Here is a 12,895-nt window from a genome sequence, read left to right as displayed (position 1 = left end):
ATGATAATGTCCTGGACCAGCACTAAATAGCACCATGATAATGCCCTGGACCAGCACTAAATAGCACCATGATAATGCCCAGGGCCAGCACTAAATAGCACTATGATAATGCCCTGGATCAGCACTAAATAGCACTACAATAATGCCCTGGACCAGCACTAAAAAGCTCTATGATAATGCCCAGGACCAGCACTAAATAGCACCATGATAATGCCCTGGACCAGCACTAAATAGCACCATGATAATGCCCTGGAGCAGCACTAAATAGCACTATGATAATGTCCTGGACCAGCACTAAATAGCACCATGATAATGTCCTGGACCAGCACCAAATATCACTACGATAATGCCCTGGACCAGCACTAAATATCACTACGATAATGCCCTGGACCAGCACTAAATAGCACCATGATAATGCCCGGGGCCAGCACTAAATAGCACCATGATAACGTCCTGGACCAGCACTAAATAGCACCATGATAATGTCCTGGACCAGCACTAAATAGCACCATGATAATGTCCTGGACCAGCACTAAATAGCACCATGATAATGCCCTGGACCAGCACTAAATAGCACCATGATAAATCCCTGGACCAGCACTAAATAGCACCATGATAATGTCCTGGACCAGCACTAAATAGCACCATGATAATGCCCTGGACCAGCACTAAATAGCACCATGATAAATCCCTGGACCAGCACTAAATAGCACCATGATAACGTCCTGGACCAGCACTAAATAGCACCATGATAATGCCCTGGACCAGCACTAAATAGAAACATGATAATGCCCTGGACCAGCACTAAAGAGCACCATGATAATGTCCTTGACCAGCACTAAATAGCACCATGATAATGTCCTGGACCAGCTCTAAATAGCACCATGATAATGCCCAGGACCAGCACTAAATAGCACCATGATAATGCCCAGGACCAGAGCTACAGTTGAAGTCGGAAGTTTACATGCATTCAGTTTACATACATCATTAAAACTTGTTTTTTAACCACTCCACAAATGTCTTGTTAACTTCTTCGATATAGGGGGCGCTCTTTTAATTTTTGGATAAAAGAACGTTCCTGTTTTAAACAAGATATTTTGTCACGAAAAGATGCTCGACTATGCATGCAATTGACAGCTTTGGAAAGAAAACACCCTGACGTTTCCAAAACGGCAAAGATATTATCTGTGAGTGCCACAGAACTGATGCTACAGGCGAAACCAAGATGAAATCTCAAACAGGAAATGCCCCAGATTTTGAAGGCGCTGTGTTCCAATGTCTCCTTATATGGCTGTGAATGCGCAAGGAATGAGCCTACACTTTCTGTCGATTCCCCAAGGTGTCTGCAGCATTGTGACGTATTTGTAGGCATATCATTGGAAGATTGACCATAAGAGACTACATTTACCAGGTGCTCGCTTCGGGTTTTTTTCTTAGCCAAACGTGATGAACAAAACGGAGCGATTTGTCCTACACAAATAATATTTTAGGAAAAACTGAACATTTGCTATCTAACTGAGAGTCTCCTCATTGAAAACATCTGAAGTTCTTCAAAGGTAAATTATTTTATTTGAATGCTTTTCTTGTTTTTGTGAAAATGTTGCCTGCTGAATGCTAGGCTTAATGCTATGCTAGCTATCAATACTCTTACACAAATGCTTGTGTAGCTATGGTTGAAAAGCATATTTTGAAATGACAAAGATGACAGTGTTGTTAACAAAAGACTAAGCTTGTGAGCCAATATATTTATTTCATTTGCAATTTTCATGAATAGTTAACATTGCATTATGCTAATGAGCTTGAGGCTATGATTACACTCCTGGATTTATTTTATCTTTATTTAACTAGGCAAGTCAGTTAAGAACAAATTCTTATTTTCAATGACAGCCTAGGAACAGTGGGTTAACTGCCTGTTCAGGGGCAGAACGACAGATTTGTACCTTGTCAGCTCGGGGATTTGAACTTGCAACCTTCCGGTTACTAGTCCAATGCTCTAACCACTAGGCTACCCTGCCGCCCCCGGATATGGGATTGCTCGACGCAAGAAGTTAACAAACTATAGTTTTGGCAAGTCGGTAAAGGACATCTACTTTGTGCATGACACAAGTCATTTTTCCAACAACTGCTTACAGACAGATTATTTCACTTATAATTCACTGTATTACAATTCCAGTGGGTCAGAAGTTTACATACACTAAGTTGACTGTGCCATTAAACAGCTTGGAATATTCCAGAAAATGATGTCATGGCTTTAGAAGCTTCTGATAGGCTAACTGACATAATTTCAGTCAATTGGAGGTGTACCTGTGGATGTATTTCAAGGCCTACATTCAAACTCAGTGCCTATTTGCTTGACATCATGGGAAAATCTAAAGAAATCTAGACCTCCACAAGTCTTGTTCATCCTTGGGAGCAATTTCCAAATGCCTAAAGGTATCACATTCATCTGTACAAACAATAGTACGCAAGTATAAACACCATGGGACCACGCAGCCATCATACCCTCAGGAAGGAGACGCGTTCTGTCTCCTAGAGATGAACGTACTTTGGTGTGAAAAGTGCAAATCAATCCCAGAACAACAGCAAAGGACCTTGTGAAGATGCTGGAGGAAACAGGTACAAAATAATCTATATCCAAAGTAAAATGAGTCCTATATCGACATAACCTGAAAGGCCGCTCAGCAAGGAAGAAGCCACTGCTACAAAACCGCCATAAAAAAGCCAGACTACGGTTTGCAACTGCACATGGAGAAATGTCCTCTGGTCTGATGAAACAAAAATAGAACTGTTTGGCTATAATGACCATCGTTATGTTTGGAGGAAAAAGGGGGAGTCTTGCAAGCCCGAAGAACACCATCCCAACCGTGAAACACGGGGGTGGCAGCATCATGTTGTGGGGGTGCTTTACTGCAGGAGGGACTGGTGCACTTCACAAAATAGATGGCATCATGAGGGAAGAAACTTATGTGGGTATATTGAAGCAACATCTCAAGACATCAGTAAGGAAGTTAAAGCTTGGTCGCAAATGGGTCTTCCAGATGGACAATGCATACTTCCAAAGTTGTGGAAAAATGGCTTAAGGACAACAAAGTCAAGGTACTGGAGTGGCCATCACAAAGCTCTGACCTCAATCCTATAGAAAGTTTGTGGGCAGAACTGAACAAGCGTGTGTGAGCAAGGAGGCCTACAAACCTGATTCAGTTACACCAGCTCTATCAGGAGGAATGGGCCAAAATTTACCCAACTTATTGTGGGAAGCTTGTGGAAGGCTACTCGAAACGTTTGATCCAAGCTTAACAATGTAAAGGCAATGCAACCAAAAACTAATTGAGTGTATGTAAACTTCTGACCCACTGGGAATGTGATGAAAGATATAAAAGCTTCCCCTATGACTCCATGACATTCATGACATTCTCTATCTCTCTCTCGTTCACACACACACAAACGTATGCACGCATGCACACCTGCTTCCCCAACTCCTGACACTCACCATCTCCCCCTCCCATCTCCACTATTGCACTTTGTTTTTACGGATGGGTGACGGTGACACTGAGGGTTTTGAAGAGTGTGTGTCTCTCTCTCTTCTGCTCTCCTGCTGAGGACAGCTTGTTGTGGGATTTCTCAGTCTCTCTCTCTCCTGCTCTCCTGCTGAGGACAGCTTGTTGTGGGATTTCTCAGTCTCTCTACTTTACAGTCCCTCCGCAGACAAATAATACATGGGCCACAATCATATGTTAATGTGCAAGATGTCTAACTGCTGCATATCCCCCACTGCAAAGACATCAACGTGAAGTAAGAGGAGCAGAGAAGGAGAGAGCTCTTAGTCAAGGGACGTGAAGATAGGACAGAAGGATCCATCACACAAAGAGAGAGAGAGAGAGAGAGATATGCAAACGCATCCCTCTGTCCACCCGCGCAGATGGACAGAGATGGTGGACTGTCTGTCTTTGTGCCTGCCTGTCTGTGTGTATGGTCTGAATTATGTTGTGCACCTGTCTCTCTCTATCTCCCTCACTGGCAGTAACGTACAATGTGTGCTCCCCTTGTGTGAGAGAGACCTGTGTGTGTGTGTGTGTGTGTGTGCATGCATGCACGTGTTTGTGTGTGACGCGGGGAGGAGAGCCAGTTGGAGAGATGCGGCAATTAGGGGAATAAATACGAATAAAACATAAACAAACATCAAGGGAGCGTTGTGGCAGAGGGAAGAGGCGAGGGAAGGATAGAGGAGAGAAAGACTGGGGAAGCAGCCGTTAATAGGCCTTTAACTCTGTCTTTAACGCCTGTTCCTCCCTCCCTCTCCCTCTCTCTCTTTCTCTCTCCAGGGACTTAACTATCACTCCCTCTCTCTTTCCCTTGATCATTATCTCTCTATCGCTTGCCCAATTGTTCCCTCTTTTCTGGTGTGGAACTCTTCTTCTCTCTTCTCATTTAGAGTGACTCCCTGAACCTCTTTCTGCCCATTCTACTCTTGCCCTCTCTGCCTTTCCTCACTTTCCATGTCTCTTCTCTCTCTCACCCAATGGACCATACAGTGTAAAGTTATTGGGTTGTGGGGGCAAGGGGAGGATGTGAGAATCCCTTCCTCTGAGATGAAGGGATGATGTAGGAGAGGAGGAGGGTTTACTACTCTGCTATAGAGGGGCTATCAAAGTGATGCCGGTCTGCCTTGCTCCCTGACTGCAGGGGAACACCAGGAGGACGGTCTGCATGGATGCTTCTCTAACCTTGTTTACATTGCCAAAGCAAGTGAAATGGATAAACAAAAGTGAAATAAACAATAAAAAGTTAACTGTAAATATTGCACTCACACAAGTTCCAAAAGAATAAAGGCATTTCAAATGTCATGTCTTTATACAGTGTTGTAGTGATGTGCAAATAGTTAAAGTACAAAAAGAAAAATAAATAAATAAATATGGGTTGTATTTACACTGGTGTTTGATGCCCTTTTCTTGTGGCAACAGGTCACAAATCTTGCTGCTGTGATTGCACACTGGTATTTCATCCAATAGATATGGGAGATTATCAAAATGGGATTTGTTTTCAAATTCTTTGGGTCTGTGTAATCTGAGGGAAATATGTGTCTTTAATATGGTCATACATTTGGCAGGTTAGGAAGTGCAGCTCAGTTTCCACCTCATTTTGTGGACCGTGCATAGTAAACTATTTCCTTAATTTTGGGTCAGGTGGTCAGGTTTTCTGCCACTGTGTACACTCTGTTTAGGGTCAAATAGCATTCTAGTTTGTTATACAATTACAACAATACTAAATGAACACTTTTATTTTAACTTAATATAATACATCAATAAAATCAATTTAGTCTCAAATAAATAATGACACATGTTCAATTTGGTTTAAATAATGCAAAGACAAAGCGTTGGAGAAGGAAGTAAAAGTGCAATATTTGCCATGTAAAAAAGCTAACGTTTAAGTTCCTTGAGAACATATGAAAGCTGATGGCTCCTTTTAACATGAGTCTTCAATATTCCCAGGTAAGAAGTTTCAGGTTGTAGTTATTATAGGATTCATAGGACTATTTCTCTCTATACCATTTTATATTTCATATACCTTTGACTATTGGATGTTCTTATAGGCACTATAGTATTGCCAGCCAAATCTCGGGAGTTGATAGGCTTGAAGTCAAAGCCAGAGGTTTCCTCCCGAGTTCAATCTAGTTTCTCATGGTCTGAGAGTCCTGTAGCTGCCTTTTGGCAAACTCCAAGTGGGCTGTCATGCCTTTTTACTGAGGAGTGGCATCCATCTGGCCACTCTACCATAAAGGTCTGATTGGTGGAGTGCTGCAGAGATGGTTGTCCTTCTGGAAGCTTCTCCCATCTCCCATCTCCACAGAGGAACTCTGGAGCTCTGTCAGAGTGACCATCGGGTTCTTGGTCACCTCCCCGACCAAGACCCTTCTCCCCCGATTGCTAAGTTTGGCTAGGCGGTCAGTTCTAGGAAGAGTCTCGAGGGTTCCAAACTTCTTCCATTTAAGAATGATGGAGGCCACTGTGTTCTTGGGGACCTCCAATGCTGCAGAAATGTTGTAGTACCCTTCCCCAGATCTGTGCCTCGACACAATCTTGTCTCAGAGCTCTACGGACAATTCCTTTGTCCTCATGGCTTGGTTTTTGCTCTGACATGCACTGTCAACTGTGGGACCTGATATAGACAGGTGTGTGCCTTTCCCAATCAATTCAATTTACCACAGGTAGACTCCAATCAAGTTGTAGAAACATCTCAAGGATTAGTAATGGAAACAGGATGCACCTGAACTCAATTTTGAGGCTCATAGCAAAGGGTCTGAATACTGATGTAGATAATTCTGTTTTTTTATTTTTTATACATTTGCAAAAAATATCTAAAAACCTATTTTCACTGTCATTATGGGGTATTGTGTGTAGATTGATGAGGAACATTTATAATTGAATACATTTTAGAATAAGGCTGTAAAGTAGCTAAATGTGGAAAAATGGAAGGGTGTGAATACTTTCTGAATGTACATGCAAATACACACCCACACACACCAGTGGAGGCTGGTGAGGGGAGAATGAATCATAATAATGGCTGGAACAGAGCAAATGGAATGGCTTCAGACATGGAAACTACAGTGCCTTGCGAAAGTATTCGGCCCCCTTGAACTTTGCGACCTTTTGCCACATTTCAGGCTTCAAACATAAAGATATAAAACTGTATTTTTTTGTGAAGAATCAACAATAAGTGGGACACAATCATGAAGTGGAACGACATTTATTGGATATTTCAAACTTTTTTAACAAATCAAAAACTGAAAAATTGGGCGTGCAAGGGGGCCAAATACTTTCGCAAGGCACTGTATGTGTTTCATGTATTTGATACCATTCCACCTAGTCCGTTCCAGCCATTACCATGAGCCCGTTTTTCCCAATTAAGGTGCCACCAACCTCCTGTGTAACACACACACACACACACACCATAGTGTGCAGCCGGGTCATTGATCAGCAGGCCAACGGCCTCGCCCCCCCCCCCCCCTTTCCTTCCTTCCTTCCCTCCCTCCTCCCATTGTAAATTCAGCAGAGCTAATTGGACATGACTGCCTTTATGTTCCCGCTTCATAAATTTCTTTACTCTGAAGGAGGAGGATCGATTTTCCTGGAGTGCAGTGCAGTCTTCCGGAGTGTGTGTGTGTGTGTGTGTGTGTGTGTGTGTGTGCTCATGCGTGTGTGAGTCTCTTCAAACTATCTTCGCCTCACCAATCCTCTTTTTCTTTGATGGGCTCAGTAAATCTATAACGGAACTCCCCTTCGATGATCTGGTGACCGGAATAATTATGCGCCTGTGGGTCTCCTTCAAACGATCTTCGCCTGACCAATCCTCTCTCTTTTTAATTTAATTCAATTAAAGGGCTTTATGGGCATGGGAAACATATGTTAACATTGGTTTGTTATCTAATTCACTTGATTTGGCTAAGTGAAAAAAACATGGGAAACATATGTTAACATAATAATTAATGTTTTACTATTTGAGATTCTTCAAAGTAGCCACCCTTTGCCTTGATGACAGCTTTGCACACTTTTTGCACACTCTTGGCATTCTCTCAAATCTGGACTCATCAGACCAAAGGATAGATATCCTCCGGTCTAATCTCCATTGCTCGTGTTTCTTGGCCTTATTATTTGTGTCCTTTGGTAGTGGGTTCTTTGCAGCATATCAACCACGAAGGCCTGATTCATGCAGACTAATCTGAACAGTTGATGTTGAGATATGTCCTTTACTTGAACTCCAGTCTACAATACATACTGTAGTAAACATGGGAAAGTGCCTAATTCCTTACATAAGGGAGAGCAGGCTATGTCTGTAATACAGAATGCAGGGCACGCGGGAAACCGGGGTTCAAATCCCTGTTGGGGAGGAAGGAGAAGGCTGTCCTTGTAAATGGGAATTTGTTCTTAACTGATTCCATGTGTGTTGTTTCATAGTTGTGATGTCTTCAATATTATTCTACAATGTAGAAAATAGTAAAAAATGTAAAAATCCTGGAATGAGTAGGTGTGTCCAAACTTTTGACTGGTACTTGCTGGAACCAAACATTACGGTCGGCAGTACAGTACTGGGCTATTTACGAGGAAGGAGTAAGTTGTCGTTGTAAATAAGATTTGTTCATAACTTACTTGCCTAGTTAAATAAAGGTCACACTAAGAGCATAACATTTATGCACCCTAATTTTCTAATTCTTGTTTAACCAATAAACAAATTGAGATTATTAAAACCTGTTAAGGCTATGGCAGAATACTGCCCCCGTTGGAGAAATGCGTGCCCATAGTAAACTGACAAAAAATCTGTAAAAAATTGCTAATATATGCATATAATAAATATTATTGAATAGAAAACACTCTAAAGCTTCTAAAACCGTTCAAATTATGTCTCTATGTAAAGCAGAACTCACAGGGCATCCATTCTTCCAAACTCTTTCTGTCAGCAGAAAAGTTGGCCCAACTTTGACGTCATCGCCCCCACCCTTCCCAACCAGCTACAGATCTGGAAACAGTTTCTATCTCTTCAGCGCGATGTCCTCTTTCAATGGGGCGAGTCATTGTGAAGATTGCCGCTCCCTCACCCTTTGGCAGGGCGAAACCCTCCGGTCACGCAATAATATGTGCGCGCGTCTGCAAATTCTGTCTTTTGTTCCAAGATCCACCAAACGACGTAGGCTTCTCCTTTCGAGCTTAGATCTTTTATATATGATTAAAACATGTTTTAGCTCGAATCTGAACTTAGTTTGACCAGTTTAGTCGACATATAATATGTAATTTTGAAGTTTCGATGCGCAACCCATAGATTTTTGAGTGCTTTTCAGCCGAAATTAGTCTCGTTTGATAACCCAAAGACACACATTTGAAAGGCAAACGCTGGTTTTGGTAAGTATGACTTCTTCCACGACTTCTGATCGAACAACGGCTAAGGTAAGGGAAGATTTATGTGGTTATTATGTGTTTCTGTGGACTCCGAAATAGCGAAGCCATATTGCTAATCTATGAGCGCCGTCTCATATTATTGACAAGTGAACGAATTCTGTAACGTTAAAAATAAATGTAACACAGCTGTTTTATTTAGAAGAAGTGTATCTTTCTAACTATATGTAGAACATGTATATTTAGTCAACGTTTATGATGTGTATTTCTGTTATCTGGCAGAGTTATCATAATTTCTCCGGGCATTGTTGTAGCATTTTTTGGCCATGACCTTCTATGTAAACCGTGATTTTATGGATATAATTTGCATATTATTGAAAAAAACATAAATGTAATGTATAACATGTCCTATTCCTGTCATCTGATGAAGATTTTCAAAAGGTTAGTGAATTATTTTTCTTTTAATCCTGCTTTTGTGATTGCATCTATTGTTCTACAAAATGGCTATGTAAATTAGCCTATCTTTGGTGGTGGTTTGACATAAATATGTGCTATGTTTTCGCCGTAAAACATTTTAGAATTCTGACTTGGTGGCTAGATGAACAAGGTGTTTATCTTTCATTTGAGCTATTGGACTTGTTAATGTGTGGAGGTTAAATATTTCTAATAATATTTTTGCGTTCTGTGCGCCACTGTGTCAGTTGAGCAGTGGGGGAGGGTACCCCTAGAGGGACGTGTGGGGCCATGTGTAAGTGAAATATAAACATCCGCATTGGAATGATCTTTTTCTTCTTTCTATTTTTTTATACAAAAACATAAAGATGTTAATGAAAAAATACTGTACTGCTGTTTTGAGTTATAAATGTAACACTTTAGAGTACTTAAATGGGAAACGAGTAACCAACTAGTCAGTGACAACTGTTTTGAGTTTGGCATTTGTGACAATGTCCTGGGACATCCCACAAACGCGTCACCTTCTAACTACGATTGTGTGGCCTGTGAGTGGTATAGAGCGAAATCGATTACATGTACGTGTTCGTGAGAGTCCCAGCATTCCATAGAGGGGTCACAGCAGCTTCTAGCTCTAACCATTCAGTCTATACAGATGTTTTTGTTAGAAGGGTTAAAGCCCAACACTGCAAACTTATGGTTTGTACCAATGCTCCACGTTTTTTCAAAGGTCCAACACACCAGCTCCTCGTTAGTATAGTGGTGAGTATCCCCGCCTGTCACGCGGGAGACCGGGGTTCAATTCCCCGACGGGGAGAAAGGACTGCTTTTTTTAAGGTGAACAATGTAGCTGAGCCCACAAATCGAAAAATATGCTTGGAGATAAAGCTTTATGATACGATTTCCGGCCTTTTCTCAGTATTCCAAGGCATTGGTTGTTCAGTGGTAGAATTCTCGCCTTACTCTTGAAAATTCTGACTTTGCTTTCATTTACAGTTTGGACATTTACTCACACTCATTCTCAGTAGACTTTGGTGAATCCATTGTAGATTTCCAGCATAGAATACTTTGCAAGTTGAGGGATTTTCACAACAGTAGCCGGGATATAAAAAGTATATTGTCCTGCTAATCGAAAACATTTGTATGATGGGCTACACCTGCTAGTTGTGATGTCTTCACTATTATTCTACAATGTAGAAAATAGTACAAATATAGAAAAATCCATGAATGAGTAGGTGTGTCCAAACTTTTGACTGGTACTTGCTTAATTAATTAGATTAATATTATGATGGATCACTTAAACAACACAATGTAACTCCAAGTCAATCACACTTCTGTGAAATCAAACTGTCCACTTAGGAAGCAACACTGATTGACAATAAACTTCACATGCTGTTGTGCAAATGGAATAGACAACAGGTGGAAGTTATAGGCAATTAGCAAGACACCCCCAATAAAGGAGTGGTTCTGCAGGTGGTGACCACAGACCACTTCTCAGTTCCTATGCTTCCTGGCTGATGTTTTGGTCACTTTTGAATGCTGGCGGTGCTTTCACTCTAGTGGTAGCATGAGACGGAGTCTACAACCCAGACAAGTGGCTCAGGCGAGCTGTGGCAAGAAGGTTTGCTGTGTCTGTCAGCGTAGTGTCCAGAGCATGGAGGCGCTACCAGGAGACAGGCCAGTACATCAGGAGACGTGGAGCAGGCCATAGGAGGGCAACAACCCAGCAGCAGGACTGCTAACACTGCCTTTGTGCAAGGAGGAGCAGGAGGAGCACTGCCAGAGCCCTGCAAAATGACCTCCAGCAGGCTACAAATGTGCATGTGTCTGCTCAAACGGTCAGAAACAGAGTCCACAAGGCTGGTATGAGGGCCCGACGTCCACAGGTTGGGTTTGTGCTTACAGTCCAACACCGTGCAGGTGTTGGACAGACACTGGGAGACTGCATTCTGTGAGGACAGACCCTGGGAGACTGCATTCCGTGAGGACAGACACTGGGAGACTGCATTCTGTGAGGACAGACACTGGGAGACTGCATTCCGTAAGGACAGACACTGGGAGACTGCATTCTGTGAGGACAGACACTGGGAGACTGCATTCTGTGAGGACAGACACTGGGAGACTGCATTCCGTGAAGACAGACACTGGGAGACTGCATTCTGTGAGGACAGACATTGGGAGACTGCATTCCGTAAGGACAGACACTGGGAGACTGCATTCCGTAAGGACAGACACTGGGAGACTGCATTCCGTAAGGACAGACACTGGGAGACTGCATTCTGATGGACAGACACTGGGAGACTGCATTCCGTAAGGACAGACACTGGGAGACTGCATTCCGTAAGGACAGACACTGGGAGACTGCATTCCGTAAGGACAGACACTGGGAGACTGCATTCCGTAAGGACAGACACTGGGAGACTGCATTCTGTGAGGACAGACACTGGGAGACTGCATTCTGTGAGGACAGACACTGGGAGACTGCATTCTGTGAGGACAGACACTGGGAGACTGCATTCTGTGAGGACAGACACTGGGAGACTGCATTCTGTGAGGACAGACACTGGGAGACTGCATTCTGTGAGGACAGACACTGGGAGACTGCATTCTGTGAGGACAGACACTGGGAGACTGCATTCTGTGAGGACAGACACTGGGAGACTGCATTCTGTGAGGACAGACACTGGGAGACTGCATTCTGTACTATAATAGTAATAATAATATAATACTTATTTTCCACCATAATTGTAATTAAATTAATTAAAAATCCTACAATGTGATTTTCTGGAATTCTTTTTCTCATTTGTTCTGTCATAGTTGAAGTGTACCTATGATGAAAATTACAGGCCTCTTTCATCTTTTTAAGTGAGAGAACTTGCACAATTGGTGGCCGACTAAAATACTTTTTTGCCCCACTGTCGGTAGCACACAGGAGGACACTTTTCTCTGTTGATCATTTCCTTTTGAATATCTAGCCAAATGTTCCTGTTTTGATTCATTTAATAGAGTGAGTTAGGTCTGCTCTATACCAAATTAGCATACCCCCTGAGTCCCTTCCCTGTTTCACACCTGGTGGTGGTGGTTGGGTGGATGGGACTACCAGCTCCCTGTAACCTAGAGGGTAACCAGTGGGTCCGTCTCCTCTATACCATGTTTCATGTAGGATGACAATGTCTGTATATCTTTGGTGAAGTCTAGGTTCCTGCTTGGGCCTGTAATCCTGACGACAACCTGGGCGTATGTGTGTCCTCCATGTTGAGGCACTCTTTGCGGGAGTGGGAGACATGGGGCAAGCAGGAGGGGCATAGGTCTGATCTGAATGGGGGGACCTGGACCTTTATCTCTCTTTGATGGGCTCAGTTAATCAACAACGGAACTCCCCTTCAATGATCTGTTGACCGGGATAATTGTGAGCCTATTCACAGCTCTTCACTCATTCAAACCAAAGGGAAAGTTTGACTCTAATTCTCAATTCTTCCCATCGGATGCAGGTTGACGTTTGTCATGAGTCTTGTCCTGGGGGCAGAACTGAGCCATATCCCATTTTATAGGCCAGCTGC

General features: G+C 42.7%; 1 protein-coding gene and 1 non-coding gene across 4 annotated transcripts in view; one reads left to right on the top strand and one right to left on the bottom strand.

Annotated features, from left to right (window-relative positions):
- The window catches only part of LOC109873537 (netrin-G2-like), a 159,139-nt gene that overhangs the window by 76,112 nt on the left and 70,132 nt on the right, over positions 1–12,895 (bottom strand). The gene's annotated exons all lie outside the window — the stretch shown is intronic.
- Positions 10,081–10,152, top strand: trnad-guc (transfer RNA aspartic acid (anticodon GUC)). The gene has a single exon. It is a non-coding gene; the product is annotated as a tRNA-Asp (tRNA).

This window comes from Oncorhynchus kisutch, linkage group LG29 (genome assembly GCF_002021735.2).
Source record: "Oncorhynchus kisutch isolate 150728-3 linkage group LG29, Okis_V2, whole genome shotgun sequence".
Lineage (NCBI taxonomy): Eukaryota > Metazoa > Chordata > Actinopteri > Salmoniformes > Salmonidae > Oncorhynchus > Oncorhynchus kisutch.
This window is presented reverse-complemented; position numbering and strand designations above follow the sequence as displayed.